This window comes from Felis catus, chromosome C1 (genome assembly GCF_018350175.1).
Source record: "Felis catus isolate Fca126 chromosome C1, F.catus_Fca126_mat1.0, whole genome shotgun sequence".
NCBI lineage: Eukaryota > Metazoa > Chordata > Mammalia > Carnivora > Felidae > Felis > Felis catus.
The window spans coordinates 68471301-68490947 of NC_058375.1; the positions used below are offsets into that span (position 1 = coordinate 68471301).

Here is a 19647-nt window from a genome sequence, read left to right on the forward strand (position 1 = left end):
AAGAGGAGAATGAAGAGTTAATAGGCTCTAAAGAGAGCCTAATTTCTGATCCTACTTGAAGGATGGGTTAGCTGGGGGCTTTAAACAGCTCTTAGGATGCATGTTACACAGTGACATTTCCATAAGCCTCTGGTTTCATTACAACCAAGTAGTGGAGAGGAGGTATTCCTGGGCTTCCTAGCTTGATATATTTCAGAGACGATATGTAAAGGTATAATTTAAATAATGAATGCAAGCAAGTTTCAGGGAGAAAATAAGCTCTGCACTCCCAGGGATTCTGATTCATCCCTACTGGACAAGCGTCTGCCTGCACAATCCCTTGGACACTTGGAACCAGAGTTCTGAGTTGTACTAAAAGGTTTGCTCTGATCAAGTATCCCCTCTCCGGCATCAGCGCCATGTCAGCGATGCCAAAGGCAAGACAGGAGATGATTTTATTGACACCAAACAGTTAACAATCCCAACCTCAATTGCAAAACAAAGGAAGTTTATTTTGGAGCTCTCCCATATTTTCTAGACTCTTCTTCCCTCTTTTGGAATGCCCCTTTCTTATCACCCAAGCACCTGGGGCCCTCAGGCTTCCACCATTCTGGCCAAAGGCATTCTACTTTCTATCCTTTTCTATCTCTTCTAGATCTACCCTACCCAAAGTGCACAAAAACCCTCTTCCTTTAGGAAGATCTCAAATAAGATATTACCTGAGTAAAATAATTTATAGCAGGTGATCACTGAGAAACACTATCCCTTTGCTCCTCCTACCCTCCAAAGATCTGCATTTTCAAACATCCATTGTCTTATCCTAAAGGAATCTCTTAAAAGGTAGAAAAGGTGTTTTTGAGCTAAGATCCTAGATTTCTTGGACACCCCTACTCCCAACATTGTTTCTGACCAGGAAGATACACTAATGGTGAATTTCGTATTCTGATATTTCAGGTATTTCTGATCCTGCTGGGAGAATGGATTAATCTATCTTAGTTAACCCTTTCTGAGTCTGGGCTTTGTACTAAGCACAAATGTTTTATTATTTACTCTTTCCTGCAACCCTCTGAGGGAGATTCTTTCATGATCTCCATTTTAGAGAAAACAGGCTTAGAACCATTAAGTAATTTACCTAAGGTCATGGCACGGAGCAGACCTGAGTCAAACTCAAATCCTTTGTCTCCCAGAGCCCATGTTCTCAACCACTGCACCACAGTGAGAAAAATACTAACTTCCAGTCAGAAGACCCAAATTCTAGTCGTAGCTCTGCCATTAAGCAATGATAATCACCAATTTCCTTAACTTTTCTAAAATTTTCTAATCTGTAAAACAGACTGATAACAATATTTACCATGCTGGGCTAAAATGAGAATTAAATGTGAAAAGTGATTTACAAAATGCTACCAAATTCTCACTAATATGATGCCTATTCTTTAAAAAAAAATCACCTCTCCCCAAAGGAAATTATTTCTGTGTATGTGAATTCTACAAAAGGTGGACTTGGAACATAGATGATTGTGTGCTGGGACCCTCTCTGTCTTGTTCTTCACTCAGGTTTTCAACAAATACTTGTTAAATAAAGAAATGTTTGATTTTTGCTTGAAAAACAAAAGAGGGGCATGACAGGTGAGGGAAGAAGGTTTTCTTAATTGAGAAATGGTCACCGGTATAAGGAAACACTACTGACTTTTACACATGTGTATCAAGCCCTAAGTGGCTAAATAGTAACAAGATGTACTCTGATATCACATTAAAATGAATGAGATCTTGTGTTAGTTTTGAACAAATCAACGGGGTTTTTAAGGTTTGGCTTGTAGCCCTACTTTGACCTGTGTTTAGCCCCATTTAGGCTTGCTAAAGCTACCTTAATCCTACTTGAACTTCTGTACCCCATTTCCCAGTGATTTGCAAGTCTTTAAAAACATGGCTATATGGAGAGTGTGTTTGTTTAGTCCAGTTCCTTTCCCCGCCCCCACCTCCATTTTCTATTTTCGGCTTTCACCCTCCCTTCTTGTACCTGGCATGTTTCCCAAGAAGTGCTTCAGTTGCAAAGAAGGAAAATACTGACAGTGCATAATTTAAATGAGAGAGATGTGCCATGCCACATTTTCATTAAAATTACAGAAAATTCCAAGCTGTGTGGAGTTTAAGGGAGATCAGAATAGAGTCCAAAGTGCTATCATTACATTTTGTAGTGTTTTTTTAGCTCAATAAAGCAGCTGTCCTATATTTGCAAAATAGCTTAGAAATTGTTGGTCGTAGGAAAAGGAAAGATGCACACTGGATTTTTTCTTTCTTCGTTTCAGTTTAGAGTTCTCTACTAGTTACCAGAATTAGAAAAAAATCAAAGTGCCCAATTCCTATCATCTCTGTTAACATCTAAATATCAAACCAAAAATATGTTGAAAACAGCTTCTAAAAGTGGATTGGGACAGAGCCTTGCTAGCAGATTAGCAAATTCTTACAAATCAAATACTCCTTGCTGGTCCATAAGCTTAATAAAACAATGGCACTTGTTTATAATCATGTTTCAGTAAGCAAAATTTTCTGTGAACTTACACAAGGCAACCAATTAAAGATATGATTTAAAGGATCTGAAGCAAACATGGAGAAAAAAAACACCAAACAATACCAATTTCCTCAGTCATTATTAAGTTCCCTCACTCCTGAAATCAATTGTCTAGAACTGAAGGCATATTCATTCTATTTGGCATCAGTTTGTCATATTCTGGCATTAGTTTGAATAACAGAATGTTCCTTATATCAACCAAGAGATTTTCATTTCAATAGTTAATAACTTTCCTGTACATGGCTAATGCCCATTTTGTCATACTATCTTAAACTCCAGACCCAAGGATCAGAGATATCAAATAATAAAAAAAAAAATTACCAGTTCTATTTGGGAATCTAACAGAAAAAAAGCAAGAATGCTTGGGATTGTGAGAGAAAACAAACTTACAAGGTAACCAATTTCACAGGTTCTGCGATACACTACGTTTCTATGGTTTTCGAGAAGTTTCCAAGCAAGTTTCACATGCAATTATGTGACTCTGAACACAATGTCCTTATAGTTATAAATCCATATTCAGCTTTGTTAATTAGTGGGATTCTTGGGCACCTGGGTGGCTCAGTGGGTTGAGTGTCTGACTCTTGATTTCAGCTCAGGTCATGATTTCAGGGTACTGGGATTGAGCCCCGTGTTGGGCTCTGTGCTGAGCATGGTGCCTGCTTAAGATTCTCACTCTCCCTCTCTCTATGCCCCTCTCCCCTGCTTGCACTCTCTCTTTCTAAAATTAAAAAACACAAAATACAAAAAAAAAGTGGGATTCTCAATCTAACATACATCTAGAACTTCCATTCTGCCAACCCACCCATGTATACTGTTTCAATTTTTTTTTATCTTTTAATGTTATATTTAATTACACAAATAGCATATGAACATACCACTGTAAAAAAGAATAAGAAATATAGAGGGGGAAATTTATCAGTCAGTGGTTCCTTAACACCGATAGTATTTAAGTTTTGCCATTTTTTGAATTTTTAAAGTCTCTTTAATCATAGTTCCCCTTCCAGCTCTCTGTCATTCTTTTTATGGTTAAAATTTGTTGAATAAAATAAATAATTTAATCACTTATCCCAAACAGATTCCCACCCACCCCCAAACCAATTTGGATTTTATTGATTGCATTCCCTGGTGTTCTCCAATACCTTCCTCCGTTCTCTGTCATTTCTATTAATTGGTAGCTGACCTAGAGGCTTATTCAGATTCAGTGTCATGGCAAAACAAATATATATAAAATACATGTATTTCTCATATTCAGAATTCTTCATAGGTTATGGCGTATTCTTAATAAAGACCTTGTCTTCTTGCAATTTACTTTTACTTAATATGTCTTGCAGATTCTTACCCCCTCAATACACGTTGTTTTACCTTAATTCTTTATTCATAAAATGATATATCATAATTTGTATTATCTTCTCCTCCTGATAAACCTTCAGCTTATCTTCATCTTTATCAACACTGCTACATTGAACATCCTTATATGCACACCTTTATGCACACAAGTGAGAGTTTATAGGGCAATGAGGTCTTCAGTCCTTTTTCTTCTGTGTGCACTAAGAGACACTGAAAAGGGGAGATTTTCATTCATAGGAGAAGGAATAGTTTTGTTCATTTGTTCATTTTGCTTTGACCCCAACACTGGGAAGGGGTCTAAGATATTGCAGTGCTCTCTAAAATGGGGTATACACCTGTCAGAGAATACTCAAAAACATCCATCAGGGCATGGGGAAAATATTGGAATTTCTACTTATTATTTTCCACATGAATCTTTTATAATGTATAACAGTATATGCAAACAATTTATCAATAAACATATCTATAAATTATATAATACACATATACCTACACATATATGTATGTTTATATACATGTATGTAAATGAGTATGTGCTCAAAATATTTAATCAAAAAAGGATGTTCTGAGAAAAAAAGTTTAGATACTGTTGTATGTTTGTTACATGGAGCTGAGTTCCTGCAAAGCTGATTGCCTATTGTGTGTCTCCACCTAAATGATTTGTTATCACAAACTCAATCTGTCAAAAAAAAAAAAAAAGCAACCATCATTTTCTTCTTCAAGGTCCAATTTCTCCTTGTGATCTGTTTCTACTGATGAAGTCAGTTGCATCCTCCCCATCACCCAGCCTGGAAACCATGAGTCACCTTTTGTTCGCTGCCCTTTCCATCTCAGTCGCTGCAATAGCTTTTACGACGGTGTTTCCTCCTTCCAGCTCCACTGCCGCCACCCTTTTCCAGGCCCACTTAATGACTATTGTAATAAATGCCTAATTGGTCTATACTCATTCTCTCTCATTTTAAGCTAATATATTCTAAAAGATTAGTTTTTCTGAATCATGTTTTTGATCACATCACAAACCTGTTGCAACTCCATATATAATTAAAAATTGTCAACTGGAGGGGCACCTAGGTGGCTCAGTTCATTAAGCATCCAATTCTGGATTTGGGCTCAGGTCATGATCTCATGGTCGTTAGATCAAGTCCCACTTCAGAGCCTGCTTAAGAGTCTCTCTCTTTGTCTCTCTTTCATATATTTCCACCACTTTCTCTAAAATAAAAAATAAAATAAAATAAATTGCCCACTGGAAAATGTCAAAACAATCCCTAAATATGATATTCAAGGGCCTTCATATGCCTTGGCTTCAAGCTCTCTCTCTCCTTTTCTTATGCTAAGAGTTATTCAATTGAACCCTTACCCTGTGTCTGATACTTCACTAGTGTAGAGGATGAAAAGTCCTCCTCAACCCTCTTAGGGTCTCTGGCTGGGTCTGAATATTAAACTGACAGAGACAGATTAACCACTTATTTAATTTAAGTTTTACACGACATGGGAGCCTTCATAAGGAACTAAAGACCCAAAGAAACAGACCTGAATACATTTATGCTAGGTTTGATAAATAGTTGGCAGTCTTGTACAAATATGATAGTTTAAGGAGAATGAAGTAAGTGTAATAAACTGGGGGAAACTTAGCAAGGCATAATTGGAAGGTTCTTCTTGGCATCTCTTTGTCTTATGAGATAAGGATGCGCCTTTCCTCTGGGCAAAGGGAGGGCCCCTCTCACATGAGGGTTTTCTGGCCTGTTTCAGGAGAAAAGGGGAGAGAAGGAAGACTCTGATCTTCCTGCTTCTGCCATTTTCTCAAACTCGTTCAGCTTAATATATTCAATTTTGGAGTAGCATGTCCTGAGCCCCATCATTGGGCCTATTGTAGGTATTATTTCGTTTAATTCTTGCTGTACTCTCCAAGGTAGATGGCTGAAATTCTAATAATGAGGGGGGATTCCAGAACCAGAATGCCTGGATTCCAATCCCCATCTTATCAACTGCGTGACAAGTGACTTGTTAGACAAGTTTGTTAACCTCTCTTGCCTCAGTCTCCTCACCTGCAAAATGTGGCAATGATTGTAGCTACCTCAGAGGATTGTCCTGAAGACTGTGCTGAACACCTTTAAAATGCTTAGACCCATGCCTAGTACAGAGTAACTGCTCAATAAATGTTACTGTGTCCATTTACTATTACCATTAATGTGATGATTAATATTAGTGTCTCCATTTTCCAGAAGAGGACACTAAAGCTCACAGAGGTTAAGTCGATTGTTCCTCCTCACACAACTACTGACTGTCAGAACAGGAACTCAAGCCCACACCTGTCTGGCTTCAAGACCCATGTCTTAACACAATGTTTTATTGCCTCCGGTTTCCAGACCCATCTCTTCCACTTCCTACACATTTGTACTCAAAGTTCCAGTTGAGTCAGCTTACTCCATGCCTCAAAGATGCTTTGTACTTTTTCCTTTCTTTTTCTTTCTTTTCACGGTTTGCCTTTCTTCCGGATATGTTTCTATTAAAATGCATTTCATTCCTCTCCTTCCTCTTCAATGGTGATCTCAGCCTCTTAAAATCCTACCCATTCCTGTGAAAGCCACCTTCTCTCTGATACCATCATTGACCCTCTTCTGCCCTTTTCCATGAAATGAACAACTGTGTGATCTCAGTCTCTGGCTGAATGGACATAGATGCTATGGTTGTTATCATATTCATGCCTTTTGTTACAGATATTTGTGTACCTACAATAGAAGCCGGGATTTTGTGTTTGAAAGTCCCCCAGAGATCATCCTCCCCCCAGGGTTCAAAGGAGGTTCAGAGGAGGATGGTCCAGGACTGCCGAAGGCAGCTGGGAAAGACTGAGTGGGAGGATGTGTGTGTCCTTACACACACCCACACCCTTTCAAAACAGAGTGTCCTCTTTTTATCTGTTTCACATATTGGGGTAAATGTCTAAACACATCCTATAATATGTTATTGTCTTCCCTGTCTCACCACATCTCCAACACTTTGTGGGAGGAGAGAGTCTTATGGATAACGTGTCTCCAGCAGCAAGTAGCTCAGGGCCTTGACCGACTGCTTATTCAAGGCAGGTCCACAGAGGGAAGACACTATGCTTAGCCCTTTAGCACTGCCTGTGTCAAATATTTAACCTTTGGACAGTCCTGCAATGTAGGCCTTCTCTCCATTTTAAAGACGTGCAAATGGAGACTAGCCTCATTAAGTTAAGAAATCTGCCCAAGTTTACACAGCTAGTGAGTGGTAGCAGGAGATTTCAAACCAAGACCTGTCTGGCTCACTTTCTGAGTTTGAATGGACCAAGATTCCAATCCCTGTCTATCTCTAACTAGCTCTGGGCTCTTGGCAAGATAGTGGATGTTCCTGAATCTCACCTTTACAACAACCATAACTGTACCTCTTAGTACTGTTTCTAGGATTAGATTCTGTATGCCAGAGGCCTGGCTTTTGGCCAAAATTGGCTAATGTTATTTCACTGTACTATCCACCACAACATTTTCTGGGAAAGCACAGGTATCTTCATCTCTGAACCTTCCTCAGCAACAGGTCCTGAAGAGCAGCATTTCTGATACATTCTGCCATGTACCCTGTGTAATTTTAAAATGTTCAGAGAGCCACGCAGTTTTTATCAGGGAAAGCCGGTCTTCAAGACTGGCTTCAAGTATGAACCAGTGATACAGCAACTTCTGTTTTACAACACAACTTGAGATCTGGTAAATCTGGTCTGCTAAAAGAATTCCCTCATGGTTAAAATATCCTAAGAAAAGAAGCAGTCCTGCTCTCTTCCTACGAAGCCCCTAGGTACCCAAATCTCAATTCTCTTGCCAGGAAGAGCAGTTAATTGTGAGAAAAACGTGTGTGTGTGTGTGTGTGTGTGTGCACGCATACTTCATGCATGTGTGTCTTTATTTCACTGTTAGGAGGATGAGATATTTTTACTTGTAAAGTGTAAACATAGAAAGAATGGGAAGTCAACAAGCTTATCTGTACCTAGGAGAATGTTCTTGATAGGTTCACTGCCATATAGTTTTAACACATATTATATAGTACATTAATGTTTAATTGTATCCTTATTTATTTGTGTGTGTAAAGGTTGGTTGGGTTTTCCTTAGTATAGTTGACACACAATGTTACATTAGTTACACATTGTCTATTTTTAAATTTTTTTTTTCAACTTTATTTATTTTTGGGACAGAGAGAGACAGAGCATGAACGGGGGAGGGGCAGAGAGAGAAGGAGACACAGAATCGGAAACAGGCTCCAGGCTCTAAGCCATCAGCCCAGAGCCCGACGCGGGGCTCGAACTCACGGACCGCGAGATCGTGACCTGGCTGAAGTCGGATGCTTAACCGACTGCGCCACCCAGGCGCCCCACATTGTCTATTTTTAAATGCTTGCTTCTAATATGAAATTTGCTTTATTGAATGGTTATTGGTTACAATTTTGAGAAGACAATGATGGATATTTGTTTCCCCAAAAGAACATGCAATGGGAATGAAAGAAGTAAACCCTGAACCAGAAGGGAACTATCTTGTAGAAGAGTTTAGTATAAAGTTTTTTTCCTGTCTAGGTCTTTCACTTCCAAAATCTGGATTCTCTTCCTACCTGAGAACCCAGTCAAAACAATTGGTTCCTTTCATCAACTCTCCTTGAGAACATACTCATTTTAAAAATGGATTGACCAGGGCATCTGGGTGGGTCAGTCGGTTAAGTGTCCGACTTTGGTTCAGGTCATGATCTCACATGAGTTCTAGCCCTGCATCGGGTTCTATGCTGACAGTGCAGGACCTGGAGCCTGCTTTGGATTCTGTGTCTCCCTCTCTCTCTGCCCCTCCCCCACTCACACTCTGTCTCTCTCTCAAAAACAAATAAACATTAAATGAACGAATGAATGAATGAATGAATGAATGAATGAATGAATATGGATTGACTACAGGGGCACCTGAGTGGCTCAGTCAGTTGAGTGTCCCACTTTGACTCCAGCTCAGGTCATGATCTCCTGGTTGGTGAGTTGGAGCCCCACATCAGGCTTGCTGCTGTCTGCAAGAAGCCCACTTTGGATCTTCTGTCTCCCTCTCTTTCTGCCCCTATTCCGCTCGCATTATCTCTTAAAAAAAAAAAATATATATATATATATATATATACATACATATATATATACATACACACACACATAAACATATATATGTATATATATATATATATACATATAAACATATATATGTAGGTATATATACACATCTAAAACAAAAAACAAAAAACCCAACATAGATATTAAAAAGTGGATTGACCACAGAATGGGCAGCATCTATGACCCTAGAACATTGCCGTATGTGGAACAGGTCTTAATGGGTATAATTTCTTATTGCTGAATGACTGATAGATGGTTGTTACATGTCACTGTTACGTTCTTCATCACATTTCCTTTTAGAGCATCTAACTGGTTTACCACACTTGAATAGGAGTTCCTGCAACTGAATTTAACAGAATGTATCACACAAAAAAATTCAAAGTTACTTCCTTTTTCTGGCATTCATTTAGGTAGTGAGCCATGAATCAATGTTTATTAGAAAAAACAGAGCTCTACATACAATGAAAATGTGCTTTTGTGGGTGGGAAAGCACATTTTTGCAAAGAAGACCATTATTTCAATATACAAATATTTGCAGAATCTGTCACCCCACAAATGCCTAATGCGATCACTACAAATGATTTTCAGATTGATTTTTACCATTTTGACAAGCTTTTACCAATATCACATGGCCATATTTTCTTCCACCCAAGCAGAGAGCCTAATCGTGAATTGGAAGAATTCTCAGAATTTGGGTTTAAAGATTCCTTCACCAAGTATGCCCATTTTAGTATTGTGGTCTAAAGGGGTACAGATGACAAAAGGACACTTCTTAAATTGACACTTGTTTGATGGAGTCAATGTTTTTTAGCACTCTGCAAAGTAAGAATGTGCTATCTTTTGTATATAAGATCTGCCATCAGCTGCTTGTTTTCAGAACTGTTAATAGGTTGTACTGAGTAATCTGCACTCTCTTTGTGACCCAGAAGAACCCACTGAGCTTGGAGGTACTATCTGTGACTCGGGGGCAGTTTTTTTCTGTCTAAAGCTAATAAAACCTGCACCCTTACCTTATTAGTGCTGTCCTCTCACCAACTGAGCTAACACCTCCCAAAGCAAATAGATAATTTGCACTGAGCCATATTCACATCCAATTTCCAAACCAGCTCTTCCTGTGTCGCAGTGGAGAGGTACCTTATGGTGAAACTTTATAGAACTTTTAGTAGGTTTTATAGGCTTCCTTTTCGAGGTTTAGTGGAAAGGGGATCTTTGAAAAAAGTTGAATATAAAATTCAAAGGAAAAGAGAACCTGGCGGAAACCTAAAAGAGAGTATTAATATTCAAACAGAGATGTCTTATTCTGTCTGTTTGTCATCAACATTAACACATTTGGTTAAAAAATGTTACTGAGTATCCATTTCATACACTGTTATTTAATGATGGATAAAACAAGTTGGGTCTTGCAAGATATACAGTCTAGCTGGGAACACAAATAAACAATAACAATTAAGCATCAGAAGGGAGTTCAGGGGGAAGTTACAGGATTCTGGGAAGGCTTTCTGAAAGTGTTAGCAAATCATCAAGGGCTGAAAGTTTTCCAGTCAGAAAGAGCCACTTTTCTTCCATTTTATTCAAATATATTTCTCTGTACTGTCTTAAACACCACATTTAATTCTGTATTCTAACTCTTTACTCCTCTTTTGCCTTCTTTATTGTTACAAAGGTCTTGGAAAATAAAGTATTTAAACTGAAACCTTTGAGGTGTTTGAAGTAATTTCCATAAGCCCTCCCTAGGAAATTAATAAGTAATGCTATCACCTTTGTAGCAGTGAGAAAATTAAGGCAGAGTGAGGGTAAGTTCTACTTGGTACTAGTTTCAGAGTCAAAACAATATTCCAGGTTCCTTGACTCCCAGTCAAATAGTGTCTTCCTTTGGCTTCAAGCTTTATGCATCTTGCTTATTAATCATTATGAGTTTTTGGTTGACCAGGAAATTGTATTACTATAAGAGTTTTCGATGACGAAAGATTTTATTTTATTTTTTTTTAATTTTTTTTTCAACGTTTATTTTATTTTTGGGACAGAGAGAGACAGAGCATGAACGGGGGAGGGGCAGAGAGAGAGGGAGACAGAATCGGAAACAGGCTCCAGGCTCTGAGCCATTAGCCCAGAGCCCGACGCGGGGCTCGAACCCATGGACCGCGAGATCGTGACCTGGCTGAAGTCGGACGCTTAACCGACTGTGCCACCCAGGCGCCCCGATGATGAAAGATTTTAGAAAAATAAAAATGAAAATCCCAAACTAGTCCTTGGATAAAAGTATGTAAATACATGTCATTTAAACCAGAGAACGGGGCACCTGGGTGGCTCAGTCGGTTGAGCAACCGACTTCGGCTCAGGCCATGATCTCACAGTTTGTGAGTTCGAGCCCCGCGTTGGGCTCTGTGCTGACAGCTCAGAGCCTGGAGCCTGCTTCTGATTCTGTGTCTCCCTCTCTCTCTGCCCCTCCCCCACTCGTGCTCTGTCTCCGAAATAAATAAACATTAAAAAAAGATTTTTTAAAAAATAAATAAAAATAAACCAGAGAAGATACAGAGCAGAAAGATGTTTTAAGTCAGTGACATGAATTTCAAAGACTAGCTAATCAATTATGTGGTCCAAACTTTAAATGTTTTATTTGTTTATTTTGAGACACACACACACACACACACACACACACACACACACACACACACAGAATCCCAAGCAGGTTCTGCACTGTGAGCACAGGGCTGCACGCGGGGCTCAACCCCACGAACCACGAGATCATGACCTGAGCCAAGATCAAGAATCCTGTGGACCAAACTTTAAAAAGCCTTACTTAGGGGCACAAGGATGGCTCAGTCGGTGAAGCCTCCAGCTCTTGATTTCAGCTCACGTAATGATCTCATGGTTTGTGAGATCGAGCCCTGCAATGGGCTCTGCACTGACAGCATGAAGCCTGCTTGGGATTCTCTCTCTCCTTCCTTCTCTGCTTCTCCCCCATACTCCCTCATGCTTTAAAAAAAGAAAGAAAGAAAGAAAGAAAGAAAGAAAGAAAGAAAGAAAGAAAGAAAGAAAGAAAGAAAGAAAGAAAGAAAGAAAGAAAGAAAGAAAGAAAGAAAGAAAGAAAGAAAGAAAGAAAGAAAGAAAGGAAGGAAGGAAGGAAGGAAGGAAGAGAAAAGCCTTACCTTACACAGACTATCTACAGCTAACTTCGCCAATTTGTCTTAACTAATTTTACATTGTCTAGTTATGGCTAATTATTCATAGTCTGGTCATACATCCCACTTTGCCTGGGATGGTCCCAATTGACACTAATTGTCTGTCATAATTAAAAATAGCACCCCTTTCACTTGAAAAGCACCACGTTTCAATAATAAATTATATGATCACCCTAGTTATTCACCATATTCTGGTAAAGTGGTTTGAAAATAACGGGATTGTGCCTCCCTAACTCACTCTTACTGCCCACTGTATGTCTTCTCATCATCTGTACATAATCTTGAATACCTCCCAGATAAGTGTCATCGTGACAGAATAGAGGAGGAAAAAGAAGGAATGCAGTCTGCTCAAATGTTCTCCAAGTACTGGGGGCAAAATCACCTCCAAGTCATTTGGTAGGAGTACACTGGTCTAATTCTTTTAGTTAATCACTGTATTTTGGTTGTTTTGTTAAGTTAGGCCTGATTGATTGCAAGAGGGCATGGGCAGGTGGTGAGCATTTGGCCATTTGGTCTTGCTGTTAAATGTTCCATTTGTAGGGTCCAGACATTTGCTAGCCATATTAATTGTTAAAGTCAAGTTTAGAAATGTGAAAACAGAAGAGAATATGTTCTTTAAGAATTGGTTCTTTATTCTCATCGTACTTCCTGTAACTGATTTATAGATTTTTTTCAAGTATGGCAAATAAATTTGGTAGATAAAAGTTGAAAATAAAATATTTAAACTTAAATATTAATATGGTTTTGATTTTGGGTAATCATATGTTCACACAGCTAGAAGAGTCATTGGTGAACTGTACATCCTGCTACCCTAAAGCATGACTGCAGATTATAAAATATCTCAATTGTCAGAGGAAAATATAAAGAGGATTTTTTTTCTTTTTACTTACCATTCTGTTTTTAATTTGTACTTCTAAATTATCCATATCTAGGAAATCTTTCCAGGACTCAACATAATGCCTTATAACTAATACTCAAAGAAATGTTTATCAAGTGAACAAATGAAAGTATTCTTCACATCTTCACAGTTATCTCAGATTTCTAACATATATAATACCGTAAGGTAAACTATGTCCTGGATTTAAAATAAAAATATTTGCTTATCTTCTCATAATTCAAGGATATATTAAGATCTGCATGTCTATGTGAATTCCTTTCATAAAAGCAATAACAAATTTTCAAGCAGAAAAACCTATAATTCCCCTCCGGTTTCACTATAGTCATGTTGATGTGCTTCCTTCTGAAATAATCAGTGCCTTTAAAAAAAAGGAAAAACAAAAAAAACCCAGCATGTAGTGATTAGAATATGCATTCTGTGAATGGTACCAAACCTTTTTGTGAATCAAATTCTTTCAATTCTCAAGAGCTTCCCTAACCAGGCATAGATTCAAGAAATTTCTCAGTGATTGCCTCACTTACTAGAGAATGATTGAAAAAGAACATACACTAAGCCTCTAGACTCTGACAAGCTTTCTGAGGGCACAAATAATTGAGACAATTTAAGAAACTACTTTTATTCTAGTCTATGAATGGGAGTATCAAGTTATCATTTCCTTCTCTGTGTCCCTCTTATAGTCCTAAGGTATTCATAAATATTTTATCTTTGCCTCATCTCATTTAATTTGTTTATTATATTTATCTGGGTAGAACTTCAGTCTGAAACTGATTTGATATATGTGGTGTTCAGGCCATACTCATTTATTTTATATGTATTTATTGAGTCACTATGTTGTGCCAGGTACTGAAGTTGATGTGAAAATACAATAAAAAATGAACCTGACATGGTCCCTCCCATAAGGATATCACAGTCAGAGAGGGGAGGAATGTCAATAAATAATTAAGATAAATACTGTGTGGCTCAGACAATAAGAAAGAGCTGATCAAGGCACAGTGATGACACAGAGAAGAAAGTGATTCATAATGAACATTGTGTGAAATTGTAAAATAAATCTTCAGAGATAGATGAGTAAACTGAATCTTTAAGAATTACTAGAGTTAGCCAAGTAAACATAGTTCATGAAGACCATTCCAGATAGAGGACATTCAAAGGTGCATTATAGGGATAAGCATCTGGAAATCACAGAGAAATTATCTTAATATTTAAGTAGCATTTTCCTTTAGAAATGTATGTCTTACGTGCTTTCTATGCATATTATAAAACATTTAATCCTTTTTGACCATTCTCTTTAAGTAAATTAATATCCAAGCTGAGATGCCCTTCATTTCTTATTCAGTAATGTAGGCAATAAATTCTCATGAAGGCATTACTAATCCCAACTCCAAATTTAAAACGTCATTTTTTATACAAATATGTTTGTCACCAAAACAAGTAGCCAGAGTTGGCACTGGGTCGTCTTCCATCCCCATGAGTCTCAGTCTATGAAATGGAGGCTGATATTCCTTTTGAAAAACATGTTAAGTAAATATATTGTCTCTGTACAGGAACTTCCGGATGTTATAAATTGTAAACCTCTGAATGAGATATCATATCTAGAAACCCCCGATATTAACAACCGTACAGGTATTCCTCTACATGGAGATATTTAAAGTGCCTTCCATTTCTAGGATACCACGACTGACTAATTGCCTTATGAACCCACAGAGGTTCTAGTTTACGTCAATAACCCCCGCCAGGATACCCTGTGATACTCTGAGCGCTCAGTGTAACTCTCGTTATGACACATCATAAAGTCAGCCGAACGAAAAGGAAAGAATTCCCGTGAATAATGACCTCACCTGTTAGCTCATGGGTTTTTTCTAGTCAGAAAACAAGTTTCCTGCCTAAAGCTGAATGGCCGGGCTAAATACGGCAAGGTTGTAGGAAATCCCTAAACCAAGAAGCAAGCACAACCTAGGAAAGCTACTGCCCTGCCAAAATGTAATGTGTCTTTGTAAGTCAATTTTGAAATCAGACTCTCAAGAAAAGGAAATGCTACTTCATGTCACAACATCTGCTAAAGTGCATTTACTTCCAGCAGAAACAATAGGACAACTCCACTTGGCACTTATCTTACTGAAAAAGGCCAAATTGCTAAAAAAGATGCAACACCATAAATAGACATGGTAACGGTTTGTCCACTCCAATGAAGGGGTTTCTGTGCACTCTGCACTTTTCCATGCCCCCTGCATCTCCTCACTCCTGTAATAAGTAAGCAAATAACTAAATAAGCAAATGAGCAAAACTACTAAAACGACGGAACCTTAATATAACCTTTTCAGCAAGAGATAAAAAGCGTTATCGATTGGTGACTACTGAAGGACATCGTTAAACTCTCAACATTTGATTTCATTTCTTCTTCTCTTATTTGATTTATTTATTTATTATTTGGTCGCCCACAGGCATCTCTGTACTGACTGACCCTGCTAGTTCAACTATTAAAGAATTTCCCTCTCCAAGGAGGCCTGATGTAAACATGATAATCTGTTTGGCGGCTCCTATGATGGGCCATGAATAAAACATACGACAACCCAGTTGGAGTTCAAGCAGTTCACTACTTGTTACCAGAGAGAATGTTTGGAAGCTCATGGAACGCTTCACCATGCTTAATCCCAGAGGCCCGGAATCCCATTCTTGGTTCAGACTAAGCCACGAGAATTGTCTCTAAGTATTGGCCTTCTGGTCAACCACCCTACAATATCTTGCTAAACAGACCTGATGCTAGGGATTGGATTTGAACGCTCCTCTAATTGTGGCAGAAAGCAAGTCTTTGCTTTTAGCATGTATGTACTGTATCCTTGACAACAACAACAACAACAACAACAAAATGTTGACCAGGTGAGATTTCGAAAAAGAAGTCTGAAGACCAGAATGAAAGAGCTAGAAAGCAGCTATATCTGTTGTATGGAACAACAGTGCACACACAGAAATCAAAATGAAAGATACCTACGTGCTTCTGTATAACAGCAAAAATAAGTGATTGGATATTTTTTGCCCTTGATTACCTGTATAACCATAAAAAGAAAGGGTTGTGCTATAATCGCTGCACTAGCAAATCAAAGAGGCAAAACCTGTCCCTGCTTGGGTGGATGCTGTTGGGTGGATAAAATCAGAGAGGAATTATTTAATATGACCTTTCCTATACAACAAGAGAACAATTGTTGTTATAATTCAGGTTTGTTTTTAAAGCAGGGTCATTAAAAAACTGCTTATAACACATTTTTTTCCTGGAAATCTCTCCCTTTGTGCACTGTCCTTGGCCATTAATTCTCTAATTATGTTCCTGCATATATTTAATTTTTGATCTCCTGTAGAAGGAACCATAAAGTGAACATTTTATATAAAGACGGTTTTATATTGCTATGTAACAGCTGCTATTGACAGAACAACTTTCCTGGGACTGTCTTTTGTCTGTCAACAAGTTCTCCTTATCATCTCTGACATACTTTGTACTTTTTACATGGTTGCCATTATTCTTTATTTCAAGGAAAAAATTAAACGCAATGCTGAGTACTGGCAACATTTGGAAATTTAAAGTGCATTTTTGCATTCCTAGTATGCTTTAAAGTAAGTGTGATTTGGACAGTGCGTGTGAGTGTGTACGGTTTCTGTAAAATTCAGCATTCTACAAAGAGCACTGCCAACATACAGGGGCATAATGAATGTAAAATAATAAGTTAATGTCCAGAACACATCTACTTTAAAAATATTATAAATAATAAAATTTGCATCTACTGCATATGTATAAGATCTAGTCTATGTTATTTATGCACCTCCGTTGTAAGATTTAGGTGACTTAATTTAAATATACTGTCTAACTCTCAGTAAATCATTATTGGGAAAAAAAAGTTGGATTTTAAAAACTTTTTGAAATCATAATGAAATCTCTTTTGAACAATTCTTTGAAAAAAATCTACATCTAAATACTCCTTATAGTATTTGGTGAGAAAATTATAGTAGCACCTGACTCATCAGCCTCACCCTGAAGTATGATGTTCCACATAAGCAAATTTTTCTGACAATTGCAGTTTACCCCCTCCTGTATTTTATGAAAATCAAATGAGACAAAATATAGAAAAGTGCTTTATAAATGTTAAAATGTATTATAATGGATACTATCTATATATTCAGTATGTTACAAACTTGCTTTTACTTTTTTTTTTTCATTTTTGTTTATTTATTTTGAGAAAGAGAGAGAGAGAGAGCATGAGCAGGGGAGGAGCAGAGAGAAGGAGACAGGAAATCCCAAGCAGGCTCCGTGCCTTCATTGCAGAGCCTGATGCAAGGCTCAAACCCACGAACCATGAGATCATGACGTGAGCCAAAATCAAGAATCAGACGCTTAACTGACTGAGCCATCCAGGTGCCTCTACAAATTTGCTTTCAGATAATTGATTTGTAAAAATCTTTCCAAAATATTTATTTTCCTGCCTTCTTAAGCGGCATATATGAAATACAAATTTTCCTGTATTTAAAAAAGATGTTTATTTATTTTTGAGAGGTTGGGGGAGGGGTGGGGGCGGTGCAGAGGCTCTGAAGGGGGCTCTGGGCTCTGAGCTGACAGCAGATAGCCCAATGCGGGTTCGAACTCAGAATCATGATATCATGACCTAAGCTGAAGTCAGATGCTTAACCGACTGAGCCATCCAGGTGCCTCTTGCCCTGTATTTTTTAATGGAGATGCATTAATTATCAACAGTAATTGTAGGATTCTGAAATTTTACAAAGGTACCCTCTGCGATATCTTGCCTTTGATAGAGGCTCCACGTGGTTATATTCTTGTTGGTGCTGTTCTGTTCTTTTAGTTCTTTTAGTTCTTTTATGGGTAAGTGTTCTGTCCTCTAGCTCTGTGAAGCTGTCAGTCCAGCTGGCTTTTTTCATGCCCTCTTCCTTCTCCTCCCTTCTTTTTCTTTCTACTTTACTACTTGGGTCTGCTGTGGTTTAGGAAAACAGATAAACAATCCCCTTAATCGTGTCTGAACAGGAAATAGGTCCGGGTGAGGATCCAGTAGGTGTCTGTAAATTTTGGCAGATGTGTTTCAGTATAAACTTTTTGGAGTTTATATTCAGGCTACCAAATGTAAACTCATTGAACAAGTATTTATTGAGTGGCCAGTGTGTTTCAGGCACATAATTATACAGACACAGCCCTTGTCTTCAGAAAGCTTACAGTCTACTTGGAGAGATGCACATAAACTACATGATTACCCAAATATTTAATTGGACCGGATGGATGCTATGAAGAAGAAATGCAGGATGCTCTGAGCACACTTACAAGAGGGCACCTGAGCTAATCTAGGAAGGCTTCCTTTTAAACTGAGACCTGGAAGAGGGGTGGAATTAAGGGTGCCAGATAAAGAAAATAGCATATAAGGATATTGTGTAGTGTTCACAGAATCTTTCTTTCTAGAATCTTCTAAGTAGGTGAAATGGTTAATTTTAAAGACCTCTTAATAAACAGGTAGTTTACTACATAATTTCTTTCAAGGAATTTTCAAAATTCCTTTGATGATTGGCTGTAAGTCAACTTACTTTCACCTGCCTCTCCTTCTGGACCTTAGAGGTATTCTTCTCTCCATCTCGAGGCATTTGCTATTTAATTGTGGAGTATGGCTCTTCTGTAACCAGCCACTTTTTCTGCCTTACCTTGAGGACAAATTTTTAATTCCAGACTGTACTCGGCTCTCAATCTGACCATAGAACTCCCACTGACAGCAGTGAGAGCTGTGCCTGTATATCTAGGAAAGTACACTGCCCTCTGTGTCACTGTCAGACTCCTCTGGCACAGAGCCTGGAAGCCCGAGTGTATGTGTGAGTCTCTAAGGAAACGTCCCTCTCTGCAGTGCCACACTAGAAATAGTGTGAATGGAAGCAGAGAAACTAGATGAAAAAGAAGGGCATGGCATCAGGACTGGTACCTGTTATCCTGCCAACCACAGCAGTAGAAGGAGGGGTGGAAGAAATTGCAAGCATTTTTTTTTTCCAAGACTAGATTCTCTATTTCACAAAATTGTCAACTTACAGCCACAGATAGATTTTTAATAATTACCATACTCGCTAACACACGCAAGGCCTGGGCTAGGGTACAAATGGAAGCCTGAACTTGGGACCAACCCTATTCCCTTCCCGCCCCCTGCTCCGTTCTGTAGGGCAGGGGCCTACCCAGCATGTGTCCAGCCTCCATCTCTGGCCTGCCCCCACTCCAGACAGCTACACCCTTAGGAGGACTGACCCAGGGAAGAGGCCCAAATTGGCCCTGGAAGTGGGCTTCAGGCCATTTGGACAGGGAATTTCTGGAAACACTTGTTCTTAACCACTCACTAAACTGTACTGCCTTAAATAATGGGGAAATACGTAGTGGTTTGAAATTGAACATACATGGGTTTTAAGGATGAGAGGGCCGTGCAACTTCGAAAACTTGCTTTTTAAGTCAGTGCTTCTCAGGCTTCACGTGCGTGAGAACAATCCAGATACCGTGTTAAAATGCAGATCTCGA

The 19647-nt window shown here is 38.5% G+C and overlaps 1 protein-coding gene and 1 long non-coding RNA gene across 2 annotated transcripts in view; one reads left to right on the forward strand and one right to left on the reverse strand.

The window, feature by feature from the left end:
• The window catches only part of ADGRL2 (adhesion G protein-coupled receptor L2), a 623946-nt gene that overhangs the window by 307971 nt on the left and 296328 nt on the right, over positions 1–19647 (forward strand). The gene's annotated exons all lie outside the window — the stretch shown is intronic.
• The window catches only part of LOC111561759, a 167129-nt gene that overhangs the window by 140959 nt on the left and 6523 nt on the right, over positions 1–19647 (reverse strand). The gene's annotated exons all lie outside the window — the stretch shown is intronic.